Genomic DNA, 20,757 nt, shown 5'->3' on the forward strand with positions numbered 1-20,757 from the left:
TGGCCATGCGGTCAGCGACCCAAGCATTGAAGTCGGGTTTCGCCGAATGCTTGCACGTGACTTTTTTCAGCCAATGAGAGAAGCGTAGTGGGAGCATAGCTGGAGTGGGAGTGGGAGAGGGAGAAGAGAGAGAGATTTTGCCGCCTCTGGGGTTAAAATTCATGCCAGGTGTGTTTACAGTCCTCCACTCACTGCCGACTTTTCTCCCCATTGACTTGCATTGGGTTTCATTTTCCCGACTTTTCCCTATAGTCGGCCGATTTCGTTCGACTCAACTTTTGAGAAAGTCGGGTTTCTTGAAACCCGACTCGACCCTAAAAAAGGCAAAGTCGCTCATCTCTAATCTTAATCACATAATTACAAACTTAAATTTTTTTATCCGTAAATGTATGATACATGCAAGTCTCATCAATGGAAGCTACATCTATCTTGATAACTGGACCCGGTCAAGCTTTACCAGGAAAGGAGAGGTGTCTGTGAATGGACAGTCCTCTATATCATTTGTATTAATGTTCTAAAAAAAACTTCTCATTGGCATTTAAACGTTTGTACACTCCTGGAAATGGAAAAATTACTGTTACTGTGAGCAGTTAAGCAAGGCGCCCCTTGAGAAAGCAGCCGCGAAACGCGCGTCGGGGACCTCCTGCCCACCACTTGAGTTTACTTGCCAGGATGGACTATAAAGCAAGAGATAAAAACTGGCTCTCTTGCGTCGATACCGTTTTCTGTGGGGATACTGCACAGTCAGGAACCAATGAAAGTAGTCAAAAAAACAGCTTAAAAATACGCTAGAATTTTGCCTTAAAAAAAGAACCAAGACATGGTGGAATAAGGCCTCATTGGAGACATATTTGGCTAAAAATTTAATACCAAGGGGACTTCGTGTCCGTATAATGCCCTCCTTTATCATTGACGATCCTCTATTTAGAACTAGGTGGGAAGATGCTTGCACCACCTATTCAAAATCATTGATGGAACTTCTTATAGGTAACAACAAAAAAACGCTAGAGAAATTAGATTTACTGCACAAGACAAAAACTTCTGGAAAATTCGACCTCTTTGGAAATTGAAACCTTTAATAAGGATTTAGACAATTCCTAATCTGGGAAAAAGAAGTAAAGGAGGTTAAAACCAAGAAATATCAAAGAGATCTGAAAGATTTCAACAATGGCACCATATATAGATGGCCTTCTGAGAGAACACACGAGCGATCATCTTCTCGCTCTTCCTCTATTTCTTCAGTGTCCTCAAGGGAAAGTAGTAGGGCACAACATCGCACCTATAATTTGAGAAAGAATGATGTTGTCAGAAAGGGACACACTCTCCAGAAATCATATGAACATTCTTCTCACTCTTCCACAAAAATGCAGCCACTAAAGACCTCCAGCTCTTTGCCCGCAAATTAGTTCTTAAAAAGCTGCATGACAAACCCAGGATTGGAGGAACTTGGTCTGAGGATGAATTACGTGCCATCTCTATTCTTGAGGAACTAGAAGATAACCAGCACACCACTACTGCCTCAGGTTCCTTGAAAGAGGAAATTCACGAAGGTGCATTAAAAAAGGTCTGAAAGCAGCTGAGAAAATTGATCGCAGTGAACTTTTGAAATCGCGATGTAAACCCACACAGGAAGCTAAGATCACTTTCAATTCCGTTTTAGAGGCGCTGACTGGTCTTGATCTGCTTCAATCTTGAACTGATGCTTCTGCACGCCATGTGTTACTTTTTTATTTTATTTTTATTTATTTTTATTATTTTTGTTATTTTTTGCATTCTGATGGATTAATCCGTCATATTCTGTATTTTATCACATCACATACATGCTTTATTCTTCACACTTTTATGCACATTATGCATATAATATGTAATAATAGAATTATTAATATATGATCTCTCATGCTGTATTTTTCTAAGTCTATACTCAGCTTATATCAGGTACTATGTCACATTTAATTCTTTTTGTGCACTTTTATACTTTTTCACCCACACATTTCTTCACATTTACATCTTTTTACTCTAATTTACCAGTGCTATTCCATCTTACCATTGGCCATAAGATCTTCATTTCATCTAGCTTGAGCTTTGCCATTGTGAGATGATTTTCTCCAATGGCTGCAGGACGCGCTCTATCGGCGTGCAGGTCGGGGCGTCACCATGGTGACGTGTCTCCATGCGGCCGCTTCCTCCTTCCTGCTCTGACTCGTCGAGCAGAGGGGAGGCGTGGCACAGCATGACGCCGATCTATGACGGCCCTGATCTGAACCGCCCAGTGGAAGCGCCTTCACACGCTGACCACCAATATCTTATTAGGATATAAAAGGACAACTCAGCAGCCCCTCTATGCGCCCCTTGAGAAAGCAGCCGCGAAACGCGCATCAGGGACCTCCTGCCCAGCACTTGAGGTAACACATGTTGATGATTTTAGTCTCATTCATTGTTGCTCAGTACTGGTTTTAGGATTTATCACCGCCACATCCTGCAGAGGCATAAACTGGCCATCTGATATCCTCCTCCTTTACTTTGCTTCCATGTTAGCTTGCACACATGCACTATTGCAGCTATTTTTTCACCCAAAGCTATGGCACTTTTTATGCATGAGTAAATATTTATCAACTTGTATTTAGCCGCATATCTTGCATACACCATTTGTAACCTCTTGTGGTGAACTTTGTAGTACCCACATTTTAATCTCTTGATTTTCATGTGTAATTTTAATCATACCTTAATAAAGATTATGTATTTTTATACTTTGGATATAGCTTCCTTTCACTATTTGGATGTTTTGACTTTTGAAGCTTCCTTATGCCTAGGCTCTTATCAGTCTGATTAATGATCTTAATTAGAGTTGAGCGAATCAGGTCGGTCAGATTCAAAAGTAGCCGACTTTCGCCAAAGTCGGGTTTCATGAAACGAAACCCGACCACAGTGTGAAGTTGGCCATGCGGTCGGCGACCCAAGCGTCGAAGTCGGGTTTCGCCGAATGCTTGCACGTGACTTTTTTCAGCCAATGAGAGAAGCGTAGCGGGAGCATAGCTGGAGTGGGAGAGGGAGAAGAGAGAGAGATTTTGCCGCCTCTGGGGTTAAAATTCATGCCAGGTGTGCTTACAGTCCTCCACTCACTGCCGACTTTTCTCCCCATTGACTTGCATTGGGTTTCGTTTTCCCGACTTTTCCCTATAGTCGGCCGATTTCGTTCGACTCAACTTTTGAGAAAGTCGGGTTTCATGAAACCCGACTCGACCCTAAAAAAGGCAAAGTCGCTCATCTCTAATCTTAATCACATAATTACAAACTTAAATTTTTTTATCCGTAAATGTATGATACATGTAAGTCCCATCAATGGCAGCTACATCTATCTTGATAACTGGACCCTGTCAAGCTTTACCAGGAAAGGAGAGGTGTCTGTGAATGGACAGTCCTCTATATCATTTGTATTAATGTTCTAAAAAAACTTCTCATTGGCATGTAAACGTTTGGACACTCCTGGAAATGGAAAAATTACTGTTACTGTGAGCAGTTAAGCAAGTTGAAGATTAAATGATCTCTACAAGGCATATAGTTAATGGTGACACATTTCCTTTGTATTTTAGGAAAAGAAAATTCATATAATTTAATCGCTTACATTTTAAAAATTACAGGAAACATTAAAGGAACAGCCGCCTTCGCTTATGACCTCATGTTGCTGATCTCCAATCCTACCACAGACCTTTCAAAACTTATGGATGTTTTTTCAGAATTTGGAATAATCTCCAACTTTAAAATGAATAGGAGTAAATCCGAGGCCCTAAACATTACTGCCTCGAGTTCTGATATCGCTAAACTTAAAGTAGAGAACCCTTTTCACTGGCCATCAAATAAACTTAAATATCTGGGCATATTTGTCACTAATGACCCCTGCTCGTTGTATCATCACAACTTCCCACCCTTATTGGAAAAATTAGCTAATCTGATGAAGTCATATGACTTCCCATTCCTGTCGTTGTTGGGTAGGATCAATATCGTTACATCCTACATTTTGCTAAAGATTTTCTACGTCATAAACATGGTGCCCATACAACTTCCTAGCTCCTTCTTTCTCTATGTAAAAAGACTCATCTCTAGATTCATCTGGAAATACAAGAAGCCCAGATCACGTTACAAAAATCTCACCCTCCCGAAGGGTTCAGGTGGTCTCGGCTTACCTGACCTATTTACGTACTATCAAGCTATTCATCTAGCGAGATGGTTAAAGTTGACCAAAGGGGGCACAAAGAACCTTGTCACAAATGTAGAACTGACCCTGCCAGGAAGCAAAGCCTCTAAATTACTTTGGACAGCCAGAATCCCAAGAGCTGACAAAATAGATGAGATCACTGCAACTACTTTACAAGCTAGATGGTCTCTTATACCAAATTGCCTCCACAACTGCGACCTTTTAGACAATATTTCAATTGAGATTCTTCCGTACGTATTAGTCCCTATCTACCAGGATGACTATGATCTCTGGATGACTTTTCCAGATACCCCAATTTCGCATCTAGTAAACAAACAGACTTCGAGTGCAGAACAATGCTTAACAATGGTGCAGAGCCATCCACTTGACGTTCTCCAAAAGCAAGATCTCCAACATACTGTTGCAAATGCCAAACGTTTTTCTAGATCAACGCCAGACTGATAGTCGGTGGACTTTCTGTTAAAGTTACAATCTCCGATTCCTAAGATAACCTCCAAGATATATGCTAATCTCATTCACCTTAAATTGCATTATAAGCCATTATACCTCTCCTCTTGGGAAGCTGAAATAAAAATATCTCTATCTCCACAGGAGGTGCGCTCAATTTAAAAAAATTTGCACAGCTTTTCCCGTTGAGTACTTCTACAAGAAAACGTTTTTAAAGTTCTCTGTAGATGGTGCAGAACACCAGAAAACCTGTATCACGTGGGCCTGAGCAAATCTCCCCGGTGCTGAAGATGCCAAAAATGTAAAGGCACTGTCTCTAACACATATCTTTTGGTTGTGCCCTGCAATAAAGAACTACTGGAAGCGCATTAATAAAGCCTTTTGAATCCAAGGGCTGATAAATAGAAATATGTCAGCAGGAGAAATTTTACTCTCTCTTCCATCTAAAGACTATACCCCAAAAAACATAACTTTGGAGTAGCTAAGCATTTGATACCTCTACACTGGAAGCAACCCTCCCCTCCAACTCTGAAGTAATGGGTTAATAAAGTTAACAATATTCAGAGACTAGAAGTGTTGTCTAGCTGGGAAACTCATACACACTCACAATTCCTCATAATCTGGCAACCTTTGACTAAAAATTCCCAGAGGCTGAGAACTCCCCTCTCATTGGGAACATCAATCCTCCATTGAACTCTTCCCTATCTTTTGATGAGTTCATATTGTTAGCTGCCTGTTATCTATAATTTTTTTGCATTTCCTGCTGCAGTGGTCGAGCCTGACGCCCTTTATGCTATGCCTTTCCCATCATCGCTCTTGCATCCCTGTAGTTACTGCTTCCCCTTCTGTCACACAATAGAATCATAGAATCATAGAATCATAGAATCATAGAATCGTAGAGTTGGAAGGGACCTCCTGGGCCATCTGGTCCAACCCCCTGCTCAAAGCAGGATTCGCTAAATCATCCCAGTCAGATGTCTGTCCAGCCTCTGTTTGAAGACTTCCATTGAAGGAGAACTCACCACTTCTCGTGGCAGCCTGTTCCACTCATTGATCACTCTAACTGTCAAAAAGTTTTTTCTAATATCTAATCTGTGTCTCTTCCCATTCAGTTTCATCCCATTGCTTCTAGTCTTTCCTTGTGCAAATGAGAATAAAGTTGATCCTTCTACAATGTGACAGCCCTTTAGATATTTGTAGACAGCTATTAAGTCTCCTCTCAGTCTTCTCTTTTGCAAACTAAACATTCCCAAATCCTGCAACCTTTCCTCATAAGACAGGGTTTGCAGACCGGTCACCATTCTGGTCGCTCTTTTCTGAACTTGCTCCAGTTTGTTGATGTCTTTTTTAAAATGTGGTGCCCAAAACTGGACACAATATTCCAGATGAGGTCTGACCAAAGAGGAGTAGAGGGAAATAATGACTTCACGTGATCTAGACTGTATGCTTCTGTTAATACATCCTAGAATTGCATTTGCCTTTTTTGCTGCTGCATCACACTGTTGACTCATATTCAGTCTGTGATCTATTAGTATACCCAAGTCTTTTTCACATGTGCTGTCACTTAGCCCTATTCCTCCCATTCTATATATGCTTTTTTCATTTTTATTGCCCAGATGTAGTACTTTGCATTTCTCCCTGTTAAAAACCATTCTGTTAGTTGCTGCCCACTTCTCCAGTTTATTTAAATCTTTTTGAATCCTCTCTCTCTCTTCTCTAGTATTAGCTATCCCTCCTAGCTTTGTGTCATCAGCAAATTTAATCAGTTTACCCTCAATTCCTTCATCTAAATCGTTGATAAAGATGTTGAACAATACAGGGCCCAGGACAGAGCCCTGTGGTACCCCACTTGAGACATTCTTCCAACTGGATGTGCAGCCATTTACGACCACTCTTTGGGTCCGATCACTAAGCCAGTTATGAATCCACCTAACAGTTGCCTTGTCCATTCCATACTTAGTCATTTTTTCAATAAGGATTGTATGAGAGACTTTGTCAAATGCTTTGCTGAAGTCAAGATATACTATATCTACAGCATTTCCTTGATCCACCCAATCAGTGATACCGTCATAGAAGGAAATTAAGTTAGTCTGACATGACTTATTAGTTAGAAACCCATGCTGACTCTGTTTAATCACTTCATTCTTATCCAGGTATTGACATACATGTTGTTTAATAATTTGTTCAAAGATCTTTCCTGGTATAGAAGTCAGACTCACCGGCCTATAGTTGCCTGGGTCCACCTTCTTCCCCTTTTTGAAGATAGGAACAACATTTGCTCTTCTCCAGTCTTCTGGCACTTCTCCTGTTCTCCAAGAATTTTCAAAGATTATGGAGAGGGGTTCAAAAATTTCTTCTGCTATCTCCTTCAGTACTCTGGGGTGTAATTCATCTGGACCTGGAGACTTGAATTCATTTAGGTTAGCTAAGTGTTTCCTCACTATCTTTCTGTTTATAGATATCCTGGATTCTTCTATTCCCTTAATAGGACAGTGAATAACAGTTGATGTTGCATTTCCTTTCTGAGAGAAAACAGATGCAAAATAGGAATTTAAAAGTTCAGCCTTCTCAACATCCTGTCTTACCATTTCATCATTTTCATCCTGTAAAAATCCTATAGCATCTTTGACTTTTCTTTTACTTTTGACATATCCCCAAAATCCTTTATTATTGCTTTTGACATCTCTTGCAAGCCTCAGTTCATTTTCAGCTTTAGGTAATCTGATTTGTGCCCTGCAGGTTCTGCAGACAGCATTATATTCTTCTTTAGATATGTCTCCCTCTTTCCATTTTATAAACATTTGTTTCTTCCTTTTTAGCATGTGCTTAAGTTCTGTGTTCATCCATCCTGGTTTCCTTAAATGCTTCCTATTCTTCCCTCTTTTCGGAATTGTTAACAACTGTGCTTTGAGAATTTCATTTTTCAAGATTTCCCATCCTTCCTGGACATTTTTGTCTTTAAGGATATCCAGCCATTGGATCCCTCCAATTCTCTTTCTGAATCCCTTAAAATTTGCCTTTCTGAAATCTAACCTTGACCTCTGAGTCTTCACAGGTCTTCCACCTCTAGTAATCCAAAATTCTAAAATAGCATGGTCGCTACCTCCTAGGGTCCCAGCCACTTTTACCTCCTCAACCATTTCCTCCCTGTTTATAAGGATTAGATCCAAGGTAGCAGTTCCCCTTGTTTTCTCCCTTACCTTTTGGAAGATAAAGTTGTCAGCAAGAGAGGATAAGAATTTCCTTGACCTGTTAGTTTTGCCTGAGAGAGATTCCCAACAAATGTCTGGATAGTTGAAATCTCCCATGACAACTATGTCATATTTTTTGGAGAACTTTGCCATCTGATGCATAAAGAGTTCATCTATATCTTCGGCTTGCACAGGTGGCCTGTAGTAAATGCCTACAATGGTGTCCTTTCCATTGTTCTGTCCTTGTATTCTTACCCAAACAGTTTCCACAGAACTCCCAGTCTCTGAAGCTTCAATCTCTGTGCAGATATACGCGTTTCGAACATACAATGCGACACCCCCTCCTCGTTTATCAAGTCTGTTTCTTGCAAATAAGTTGTATCCTTCTAGTCTTGTATTCCAATCATGTGTATTGTCCCACCAAGTTTCAGTGATTCCAATTACATCATATTTCTGTTCCTGTGTTAGTAGTTCCAATTCTCCTTGTTTGTTGCCCATGCTTTGTGCATTAGTATAGAAACATTTTAGTTTGTGATTGGTTTCTCTTTCTCCAATATTTTTATTAATTAGATTCTTTCGTCTTTGTTCTTCCTTTCCACTTCTAATAGCAGAGTTCTCAATAGCATTTGTCAGGTGTATGGCTTTTTCTGGTCTTTTGCTTCCCTTCCCATGTTGTTCTAGTTTAAAGCTCTCCTTACAAGTGTAGCAAGGTGACTTCCAAATACATGCTTTCCAGTCTTCGTAAGGTGCACCCCATCTCTAGCAAGTAGTCCATCGTATAAGTAGTTCACTCCGTGATCCAGAAATCCAAATCGTTGCTGACGGCACCATCGACGTAGCCAGTTGTTCACCTGCAGAATCTTATTCCACCTCCTTGTTCCATGGCCATCCACTGGGAGGATGGAAGAGAAGACCACCTGCGCTCCCAGTTCTTTCACTTTCTTGCCTAAGTCTTCAAAGTCTCTGCAGATGATTTCCAGGTCGTTTCTTGCGGTGTCATTTGTCCCCACATGTAGTAGCAGGAATGGGTAGTCATCTGTAGGTCTGAAGAGTCCTGATATCCTGTCAGACACATCTTTAATTTTTGCACCTGGAAGACAGCACATTTCTCTTGTAGTTATATCCGGTCTGCAGATAGCGACCTCTGTTCCTCTCAGCAGGGAATCCCCCATGACCACCACTCTCCGTTTCTTCTTCACAACATTTTTCTTTCTCCATCCAGGAGGACTCTGAGGGCGTACAAGGTTGCTGTTTGTTGGCAAAGTCTTATCCTGATGTATTTCTTCATCGTTTTCCTGCGTTAGAGCCTGGTACTGGTTCCTGAGCAGTATGGGTGCTGACTGCCTCCTGATCCTCCTGCTTCTCTGGGTCACATGTCTCCATTCCTCTGTTTCTTCAGGTGCACTTCGAATTTCTTCTCTTTCTGTAACATGAAGAGATAATTCTGCTCTGTCCAAGAACTCTTCACCTTCCTTAATGATCTTCAACGTAGCTAACCTCTCTTCGAGATTTTGCAACTTTTCCTCCAACAGGGACACAAGCTTGCATTTGTGGCATGTGAAGTTTGGCTTTTCCACTGGTAAATCTGTGAACATGTAGCAAGAAATGCAGCTCACCAAATGGCTCCTGGCCTCTTCCATCATGAGATTTCTTAAAAACGATGAAAGATGAGCCAAATTTTGCGCGCCGATAGGCGCGCGGTTTTTCCAATTTCCTCTTTTCAGCTGCAACGGCCAAAACCCAGTGATCGTTGAGCTCGCGGAGACTCTTCACTTATCCCAGAAGGCACTGGGAATATGCAAATGATCTCCTCAAGACTCTTCCCCTGGTTTTCCGATTTCCTCTTTTCAGCTGCAACGGCCAAAACCCAGTGATCGTTGAGCTCGCAGAGACTCTTCACTTATCCCAGAAGGCACTGGGAATATGCAAATGATCTCCTCAAGACTCTTCCCCTGGTTTTCCGATTTCCTCTTTTCAGCTGCAACGGCCAAAACCCAGTGATCGTTGAGCTCGCGGAGACTCTTCACTTATCCCCGAAGGCACTGGGAATATGCAAATGATCTCCTCAAGACTCTTCCCCTGGTTTTCCGATTTCCTCTTTTCAGCTGCAACGGCCAAAACCCAGTGATCGTTGAGCTCGCGGAGACTCTTCACTTATCCCAGAAGGCACTGGGAATATGCAAATGATCTCCTCAAGACTCTTCCCCTGGTTTTCCGATTTCCTCTTTTCAGCTGCAACGGCCAAAACCCAGTGATCGTTGAGCTCGCGGAGACTCTTCACTTATCCCAGCAGGCACTGGGAATATGCAAATGATCTCCTCAAGACTCTTCCCCTGGTTTTCCGATTTCCTCTTTTCAGCTGCAACGGCCAAAACCCAGTGATCGTTGAGCTCGCGGAGACTCTTCACTTATCCCCGAAGGCACTGGGAATATGCAAATGATCTCCTCAAGACTCTTCCCCTGGTTTTCCGATTTCCTCTTTTCAGCTGCAACGGCCAAAACCCAGTGATCGTTGAGCTCGCGGAGACTCTTCACTTATCCCAGAAGGCACTGGGAATATGCAAATGATCTCCTCAAGACTCTTCCCCTGTGATTTATTTTTTCCTGTCTATATACAAGGCCTATAGATACATACTTCTATGTTACACACTACTAGCTTGGATGGTCCTGCCGTTTTCTTTCTCATATGATCAGATTTTTGTTTCCGCAAAATTCTCTAGCCTCATTATTTTCACTACCAACGCCTGTTGCCTGATGCTCCCCTTTTGTTTTTCTTTTTCTGAGACAGTAATTTATACTTACTGTGCAGTGATTACACTGTTTATACTATCCAATCTGTTTTTTATCGTTTTATTGATGTTTGATGTAGCACAAATATCTCATACCGACATTATCACTTGCATTCGACATGTTGCATCTTCGGTACTATATTGTAACAGTTATCTGTTCAAATGTTTACTGTTAACTTTAAAAAAAAATATTAAATAAATAATTGACACTGGATTGTATGGTGAGGACACAGGAGAGGTTTTCTTCTGATGACTCTTCCATGAAGACCATATTTGTGCAGGTGTTTCTGTACAGTAGAACAATGTACCACAACTCCATAAAGATTTAGCAGACTTTGAAGGTCTTTTGCTGTCAAGCAGGTTTCTGATTTGCCTTGTTAGCATGATAGAGAGCAAGGGATAACCCTAACAGAAATGTATGCCAGTCTTTGGCTGCAGCAACATTTCTGGTGCAAGCGTATGAATTAGGCATCTTACTTCAGCATGTGAAATGCCAGTCTTAATGAATTGGGCCCAGCATTTTCATAGGTCGTTACATTTTTATTTTTTATTTTTTGCGGTTTATTCGAGTCATGACAAAAAAATGCATCCAATTAATTTAAATAAATTAATTTATTAAAAAAATAAACATTTGGATCCTATAAACTCAACTTTAAATGTATTCTCCAAACACGGACAATATTACCACGTATTGTCTTGAGAACCATTCTATGAAAATCTAGTCTTGGATTTCATGACATTTGTAATTTACGTTAGTGAATTGTTTGGGGGTTTCTTCAACCATTGGTTTGCCTGGAGATTGACTATTAGTGCTGTTTAAGAGAATATTTGTGGATAGAATTCTGGATGGGCTTGTATATTTTCAAATGTTTTTTTCTGAAACACAATCATTCTGAGAAATAAAGGGAACCATTAGTCTGCCCCCAAATATTGTGATGTTATGGAGTATATTTAGTTAGTCCTTACACATTTGTTTATTCATGGATGGTATGTTTAGAACACTCAGACACCAAAAACACATGATAGTTCTTTCTATATTATAGTTACTATCTCAAGAAAAATAAACCTTATGTGTGTTACTAATTAATTGCGCCTTTGTCAGGCTGGACAGAAACATGCGTTGGGGTGGGCGAACGCACCCCTCTGGATCCCAGCTAGGAGCTGCACTACTTACATAGGTAATGACCACCAAGGATGGTTCTTGTTACCACTATGACTAATTATAGAACTCCGTGTGGTGGTTAGATAGATCTATAATGATAAGGATGAGGATTAATTTTCCTATGCAGTGTTGACACTATCTGCTGTTACAAATGATGTCATAATGGATATTGATATCAGCAGCAGCTTTTTGCAGTTGCTCACTATATATAGTTGGATCATTTAGGGATGTGTGTGCCCCAAGGTTTTACAGCTGACATATGTATTCTGTAATACACATTTTGTATATCCCCCATTTTTTCTGTGTCACTAGTTGTAATGTTTTTAATAATAAATTATATAATGTTTACTGCTTTGGACTTGTGCATCGTATTTTCCTTTTGGTTGCTGTTTCTTTATTCATGGATGTGTAAGGGTGGCCACGTCTGTAGATTATGTTACCTATTAGACTAGATAGATGAGGAGTAGCGATAAGTGAATCCTTTTGATGCTAATCAAATTTCTTACAATTTTTTAAGAAAGCTCAAACAATTTGTTATTGGCTTTATGCGAATTCAAAAAAATAGCAACTGACATTTTACACATTAAAAAAGATGCATCAGCCAAAGAAGGTTCATATAATCTCATGCAGCCTTTCAGCTATCACTGTACATAGCATAGTACAGACAATCAGGAGGAATTATCAGTGTCTATAAAAGCAGAAGCAGGGAATGCAGCAGCAATTTTGTGACGAATCTAGATAAAGAAAGGATGTCACAGCTTAGTCATAGAGATAGGGGAAAAAAGCCATAGAACACTCAAGAAACTGTTAATATAGTGTGAGTAAGAACAGCAAAGAAGAAAATTAGTATGTAAGGAACAGGTTGTTAGTTACCATCCATGTACTTATTGCCATATATGCTGATGATTCTTTGACTTTATTATTAAGGCTGTGTTTACATTAAAGAGCTTTTAAGGGGTTGGAAAAAGTCCTAAGAGACCTCAGGGTGTTTGACACATCTATTCAGGGCAATTGGAGGTTTTCTGATAGTTTAGATGTGCTGCAAATCAAATTAAAAAAAAGTAAGCAAAGCTTGAATTCAAATTTTCAGAGATTCGCTCATCTCTAGTCTTGAGTCAAAGGTTTAACAAGTATTTAAATCTAGATAGTCAGTGTAAAAGTCACTTTCTAAATGTGAGACAATAAGTCACTGACTGTCTTGAGAATTCATTTGTTGAAGTGACAAGAGCCTTGTAGGATCTGTAGTCCTGATGACAACACTTGTCTCCTGCCAATCAGAGCTGACCTAAGGGACACAGAATGGATAAGAAAAAGAAATCGCACTAGCCATCAATTTTGCAAATGTAAATGTAAACCATCCAGGATATCAGCATTGGGTAAACACAAGAAAGCAATCTGACTGTCAGAAATGTCCAATAATAATATTTAGTGAGTAATAATGGGCTCTATAATTATTTAGAAATTTGCTTGTAAAGGGAATATTTCCAAGGTCACATTGGATAGTCAATATGTTCTAACCCTAAAATAAAAAATGTTCGCAAATACACTTATTTTTCAATAACATAGAAAAGGGAGGTGAGAAGAAACTGTCGCATAGAGATCAATGGACTGATAAGAGGTGGGTGGTATGTTAAGAGTTGACTCTTCTGCACATGTGCACCTACTGTGCACACTCTGTCAGACTCTGTTGGTTGAACTTCTTGGAAACAAGCTGTACACTATACAAGATAAAAGCTCTAATTGCAGGACAATAAAAGCAGATCGAAAAAGCAAGTCAACTGCAAACTTGCTAAATTTTTTGTTGATTAACTAAAGTAATAACTTCAGAATACCCCTTTTAGGCTAATTAACATATATGTATTAATTTCTTGATTATTGGTACTAATTTTTTTTTGATTATACGACTATTTGAGTATTCTTGTGATAATGAGAAGGATTATAGGGGGTAATAAAATATTAATGAGAAAATCAATCTCACAACCTGATACCATTATGTGCTCAGACTACTAAATAAAAGCTTATAATAAAAATTAAAGATAAGCAGCATAATTATGATTTCTAGGTAGAAATTGGATATTTTGCTTTGTATTAATATGAGGTAATCAGCATGATTGGTAATAAGGAGTACTATACAGGAATAGCAAATGGTTATGCTTTCCAGTGGGACATTCACAATTTATTCGGTCTGACCTATGGAGACAGTGGCTTGTTAAATAAGGACTGGCTGAGGATAAGATGTTATCACTAAGGGAATTGTATGAGTAATGACTCGAGATAAGAAAATTTATTTGAGTACAATTTAATTCTTCTTGAAACTTATTGTCTTCAGAATATTGACTTTTTGCAATTTGCTTTGCTAGCTAGCTGCTAGCTCTGGCCATTTGGCTGAACTGTTGAGGGCTGGTGAAAACTTTTAAAAAAATTTACTCACCTCACAACTCACCTGTTCTTCAGTACGCCGACGGATCTTCCGCCCCTTAGGCTCATCCACTTTGCCCTGCTTGATTCCACAGCTTTTGGCACCCAAAAGCATTCTGACATCACTGTGCACCGTCACCGCTTGCCATGACGTCACAAAAAGCCTCAATAAAAATACAGAATAAGCTTCGTTGACGTACATCGCCACATTTTGACATCATGGTATGCTCCATGATGGCTATGTGGAGTGCCCTGCGGGGCCTGGGGGTACTCGGTACTGTACCGGGCCCATCGACTTCCATGGGGGATGGTGTCAAGACAGCAGCGACCCGATCCATGGCCCAGAGGCTTCCAGTAATAAAAATAGGGGAAAGTTGTGTGGTATTTATGTGGTAAAAATGAAAATAAAGTAATAGATGGTGAAATACGTGACGCCACCTCTGGTAATCTGGTCAGAGGTGACCAGCGCTGCGGTGTTGTTTCTCAGGGATGGATGTTGGGCGCAGCTATGATGTTGTAGCCCTCCACAGGTAGGGCTGTAGTCCCAGGGCAAAGATGTTAAATAAATAGTAAAAGTGGCTGTAAACATTGGGGTGCAGATAAATGAGATAAACATGTGATGGTGTCTCCGCGGCTTGTGTTTTGCATATTTTTACATATTTCCCATAAGGGATGGGGGCAGTGCTCTAGAATCACTGCGTTGAGAAACATGTGATGGTGTCTCCGCAGTGTTGGATGTTGATCTCCGTGAGTTCATTCGTCCTCATTTTTCACAGTCTTCTACTAGGCATTGCTCCTACTGGCGAGTTTCCTACTCCACACTGATGAGGGGCAGTACCCCGAAACAGCTGTCTGTGGATGGATACCATGTTTTGGCATAGGTAGTTTCCTTCATTGGAGACTGCCCTTCCCATGGTTGTTCCTTCCCGGGGAAAGACCTGGCTAGTCATTGCTTTCGTTGAGAAATGTGATGGTGTCTCCGCGGCTTGTGTTTTGCATATTTTTACATATGCATGCAGTGACATCAGAGGTTTGGTGGGCACTGCAAACCATGGTCCGGCAAGTTGTAAAGGACGTACGTGATGAAGGAAGATGAAAAGAAGAAGACGCGAACAACCGGACAGTAGACAGACTGACTGGCGTGACAGCCAAGTTTTCTATTATTTTTTTTTTTAAACATTTGTCAATTATTAAGGTCTGGGATGTCAATAGACAGCAGAGAATAATAAGAAAATTCATTTTACATCACATAATATCAATGACAATCAATTTTCCCTTTTAAACTTGCCGAACTCAAATATCGTCAGAGTCAATCATCTCTAGTAATGAGATATTAGGTGGAGTCCTTCTAACTAGTAAATATGTTTTCATTCAGTCCTTCAGATAGAAGTTGCTCTTAATTTCTAAATTTGCTACAACCATATTTTGTCCATTGTCCTATCCCACCTCCCCCCCCCCGCAATAAAAAGAAAAAAACATAATGGGAACGCCATTGCTGGTGACATTTAGTGTGGGCATTAGTTCACACATTCAATGCCTACTATCTCCAAGTGATGACAAACTTTGTAACCCAGTCTTGTTTTGTTACGGCATTGTGTAGTTTTTAGGGCAGTGTTAGAGAATCCATCCATACTGTTCTCATTCGTAGAATCCTGTTTTGATTTTTTCCATTTAGTGTTTACTGGGTGACAGAATGCTGTTATCATGAACTGTGTTGGGGTCAAACCTTTATGGCAAGATCATTAGTTGATATCATTATAGTAAATGTCAATTCAATTCTAGTGGATTGGAACTCTTGACAAATTTAGCATTGTCCCATCAGTTACGATACCATGAAATCGATAGGATACAAGAACATATAATATCTTTTTTTTTAAAGGTTGAGCACAGTAATGGTAAATGCTATATATATTTATTTTTAACTTTAGTTCTGTATCTTAGTTTAATAAAATGTGATGGTGTAAGTTTAATCAGTCCTGGACTTGTGTGAATGGAGCAGTAGGGTCCATGCATCACCGCTGCTCTATTCATACCGGGAAGATAAAACATTAATTCTTGTGTATAGAGAGAGGCGGTGAATGTTGTCGGTGGCGTAATCTAATATATTTCAGTTTTCTCTCTTGGAAACCAATGCTTCTTGTTAACCAATTCAGATTGTGAAGAGATGGACTCTAGTGATCTTCAATAGGATGACTGAAATAGGCTACAAAACTCACGGTTCTGTGTTCACTCCTTTGTCACATAGGTCCAAGAGATAAGCACATTTTTTTTTAAATTCTATAACCTCATTGACTCTTTCAAAGAATATTCGATTTGTAGCACATTGGCTGTGAATCACAAGCATTGCATAGCTTCAATTGTCTTGTAAACGTGTGCAAAACTTCAAGGCCTCCATGGACTGAGTCCAACCATTTTCATGCTTTTTAATTGAAACACTGCCATAGTCGTGTCAGGGACCTTAACATATATAGGTGAATGGTCATTAGCTTTTAACACTACCATACTGTCACACACTATCTGTAGTGTTTATTCAGTGTTGCAACTTTGTCGCCTATCTTTATGGTGGATCTGTGAGCAGGAACATCCTCTCACTATCCAAGATTCACCACGAAATGGCTGCTGCATACCCTGCCTTTGCTTTTATACTGGCACTAATAATCCTTCCTGATTGTCTGAGCTATAGCATGTGATGTGATGACTGCAAGGCATTATGGGGAAGCTTATGCAGTTATGCCTAAGGTCATGTGAGCCTTCTCTGGATGATGGAATGGGCTACTTATTGAAAAATGACTGAGCACTTTTTTCACGATTTACGGAACTCTATTGGCAAATTGTTAAAATTTGCTGGGTTTTGCATATTTTCAATAAAATTTCACAAGTGCAGTTCACATTTGATCAGTTCACTCATCTCTAATGTCCAGTGTTGCAAACTTCCAGGAAAACTCAAATCAATGTGTGGGTTCTTGACTCCTATTACTGCACTTTTATATCCCATAGTTTTCAAGTTGTTCTTCCACAGCTTAAACTTTGTTAGCCTGTGTCCAAGTTTGACCATAAGTATTTGTTTGGTGGGGGCTGAACTATAGCACAACAGGAGGGTCTTAATTTCCCTTTTGTGAGTCCTATGGGTGGGTGTGGCTGCTATTGCAGCTCCATCCCATTCAGCCAAGCAGCCAGAGATGGTCTAGAATGTGAAATGTACACCAAACATTGATGGACAACCCTAAAGAGGAATAATCCATATTTAAACACCATAGATCCCATCACAGAGATGTTTGAAGTGAGAAAAAGGGCATCTAGGTTTGTAACCTTTAATAATTAATTAAAAATACCACATATATGTGAACAAAAATTGAACCACCATCACCAAAAATACTGAAGGGATGACAGCAAATGAGTATCAAGGGGAGTAATGCCTCACTCTACAAGGTTGCTGTGCTATCCGTGCCTTGCTACAGAGATTGGCACCCTATATCTACGCAAATGGCACCCCCGGCTTACCGACTGCTGACCCTTCACCTTCTGACCCTGATCAGCCCTTATTAGCATGACTGGGATGACCCTGTTGTCATCCCTTTAGTATTTTTTGTGATGGTGGTTCGATTTTTGTTCACATATATGCGGTATTTTCAATTAAAGGTTACATTTTAAAATATCTCAGAAGTACAACAATTTTTCTGATCTACTGTAGGTACTGATTATTCCCTTTGGACTGTGAATTTTTTTTTGAGAGGGGGGAGGGTTCTCCAAGATGTGTCAGTAGGCGTAATTTATGGTGGAACTGAAAATTTGTCATGCAGGTCTTCATCTTACAGAGGTGGTCTGTGGAGAGACTTTACTGAAATTCGTTTCACCTATTTGCCTGACCCTTAATTTTAGGCATTTTTAATCCTTTGTTGCGTTGTCGTTTATCCTAATCTTTTACTCCGGTGTTTTATATTTCAGGTCTTCTCATTCTACATACTGCTCAGATGGCTGCAGAACTGCTCAGTATTCACCGATGTGCCTACGAAGACGACATTGCCTGGGAACGATGCATCATTATTATCTATTATTAATGTTTTGGGTTTTTTTTTCCTGTAGAAAAGATTTTCAGAGCATTAAATTATCAATGATAAACGTCTACAAGCGGTTTGTGTTCTAAAAACCAATAAATTCCGTTTATTCTGTATGTTTCCATTTGGAAACAAAATGTTTTGTGTCTTGGTCGATTTCTATATATTGTTCATTTATACATCCAGGGATTGTCCAGTGTCGAATGTGTATCCTGCTACATGAAGCAAATCTACCCAATTCTTAGAGTATCTCAGTCATAGAATGAAAGAAATGTATGTCACATATACTGTAGATGCTGGTTTAGAATATCTTTCTAAAATAATAGCCATGCAATCAGCACATAAAAAAATAGATTTGCAGAAATAAGTTAAAAAAAAATTTTAAGGGTGAAACTCCCAGGTGGATGGCGCTCCCATGATAGTGAATATAACAAATAGAAATGGTGCCAAAAATAAATAAAATGAAATAAGTTACAAAAAAATATACAATGCGTTTTGGCTGTATCCAGCCTTCCTCAGGTGTCTCATAAACACCTGAGGAAGGCTGGATGTAGCTAAGATGCATTTTGGTTTGCTATTGTCAATAAATTATTTTTTTCTTTTTGGTGCCATTTTTTATTCAGTACATTCACTTCTACGGGAGGGACATCAACCTGGTAATTACACCCTAACAACACACTGCTGTAGCTCCCATGAAGGATTTGGCTGCACCTACTTGATCTAACTTATGCATTTCTTTGAGTTGTGCCCTCATATGCACAACTTAATCAGGTGTGAAAATTCCCTATTTCCTCCACTATGGGCATAAAATACTTTTTGCTATATTTTGGAGACACCGAAAATATTTGTCTTTTTATTTCATTTTCATCATCTTTGTTTTCTTCTTGTTCTGCAACGTGATGAATAAGGACTAGAGCAATACTTCTTAAACTATGCGGCTTCCACCAGTAATTGGTGATGTTTGCCGGTTGAAAAGTAGTTTTAACAGAATTTGGTGGGAAATTGCTCAGTCCTAGCTTGGCTCTATAACTTTTTCTTATTTGGAAGCATCATAGGTGACACATTTTGGGTCAAATGCAATACATTGCACACGCCAGTTTTAGTTATGGATTTGTTAGAGTATGGTGCGCCAAATTCATTAAGAGGCATAAGTTTATTAATAATTTTGGCGCTTTCTATTAGTGGCATGTGCCTCTGTGCACCTGTCCAGAAATGCTACTTTCGTCTTAAACTGATGTAGCATTTCTTAGATAAGAAACACAAACACTTTTACCAAATTTGACTGGCAGGTGTAACCATGCCCTGTTTCAATTTGGGCTTTGACCAGGCTCTTCTCATTTTGGAGGAGCAGCCTCAAACTGGTGGCATGAAAATTCCAAAAGTTGCAAAGTTTTTGCTCTAAGTTGAAGAAAATTTTAGCAAATTTTCAAGGCTTTTTACACCAGTTTTCTGTCAAAATAAGCTTTGATAAATCAGAGTTTGCTCTTAGTCTAATGTTATTCCAAGTTCGCTTGACATATGACCGATACATTGCAATAGATTTTTAATTTTATCAAAGACTTTGACCACTGATTAAGAACCACTAATCAAAAAAATGGCATCGTATTTAAGCAGCAGTTTATAAAATACATAAAATGTCAAGTAGCTGATGGTACAAAGAAGAGAAACAAAACATAAAAAATAACCATGGTGGATGTTGAATAGAAGCAAAGAATATTTTCTTTATTTTTAAAAAGTTAATGATAAACATATAAAAGCTCTTCGCTTGTTCGGCTGATAGTTGTCTCTCCCGACCATCTCAGACACAAGTTCATGTCTTTTCTATGATGAGAGAAGAAGCCACTACTTGTCTTAGAAAGCAAGGGGGTTGGGCATCTGAATTCAGAATGCCTGATCCTTTTCTTCCTTAACATAAATCGGACTTCAGAGGCCACCACCATGCTAGATAGTCTGCCTATCTTTTCGATATTAGCAGATTTGGCAAACTTGAATGTACGGTAATTGTGTATGAGGGACATGTTCGAATTTATGCCTATACAAGTATCCTGTGAAAGAAATACTGTAAACTAGCTTCATGTAACATACACCCGTCTCCAAAGTAAGAAGAACTTACTCCATCAGAAAGGGAAAAAGCGCCATCTCTGTAGAAGACAGGACATCTTTACTGTACAAACAATGAAGATATGAAACAGTCACGGTCTGATCGCTCTTTAGGTCAAGAAGGATATTTTTTACTCATTTTAGGGAAAGTGTCTCACGCCTATTTTGGAACATCTTTCTTTATCTCTGTTCTTTCTTTAATGTATTTTTTCAGAACATTTGTGCTGTAATAGAAAATAGAGATAGATGTTCATTTTGACTTTATGAATTGCTAACTACAGATGACCATGGGTTCAATGTCTAATCTCCGATCACTGCTCAATGTTGCCATCTGTTTAAGAAAAGTAAAGACATCCCTTTACCAAAAGATGGTATAATGGAT

At 39.5% G+C, this 20,757-nt stretch overlaps 1 protein-coding gene across 3 annotated transcripts in view; it reads left to right on the forward strand.

The window, feature by feature from the left end:
• The window catches only part of KHDRBS3 (KH RNA binding domain containing, signal transduction associated 3), a 159,692-nt gene extending 141,396 nt beyond the window's left edge, over positions 1–18,296 (forward strand). For all 3 annotated transcript variants that reach the window (XM_073590377.1, XM_073590379.1, XM_073590380.1), the window contains one exon: positions 18,166–18,296. The gene's annotated coding sequence lies outside the window, so the exon portion shown is untranslated. The remainder of the gene's footprint in view (positions 1–18,165) is intronic.
• The last annotated feature ends 2,461 nt before the right edge of the window (positions 18,297–20,757 follow it).

The sequence above is a fragment of the Dendrobates tinctorius genome, unplaced genomic scaffold, assembly GCF_039654945.1.
Source record: "Dendrobates tinctorius isolate UK_male_01 unplaced genomic scaffold, ASM3965494v1 ptg000116l, whole genome shotgun sequence".
Taxonomy (NCBI): domain Eukaryota; kingdom Metazoa; phylum Chordata; class Amphibia; order Anura; family Dendrobatidae; genus Dendrobates; species Dendrobates tinctorius.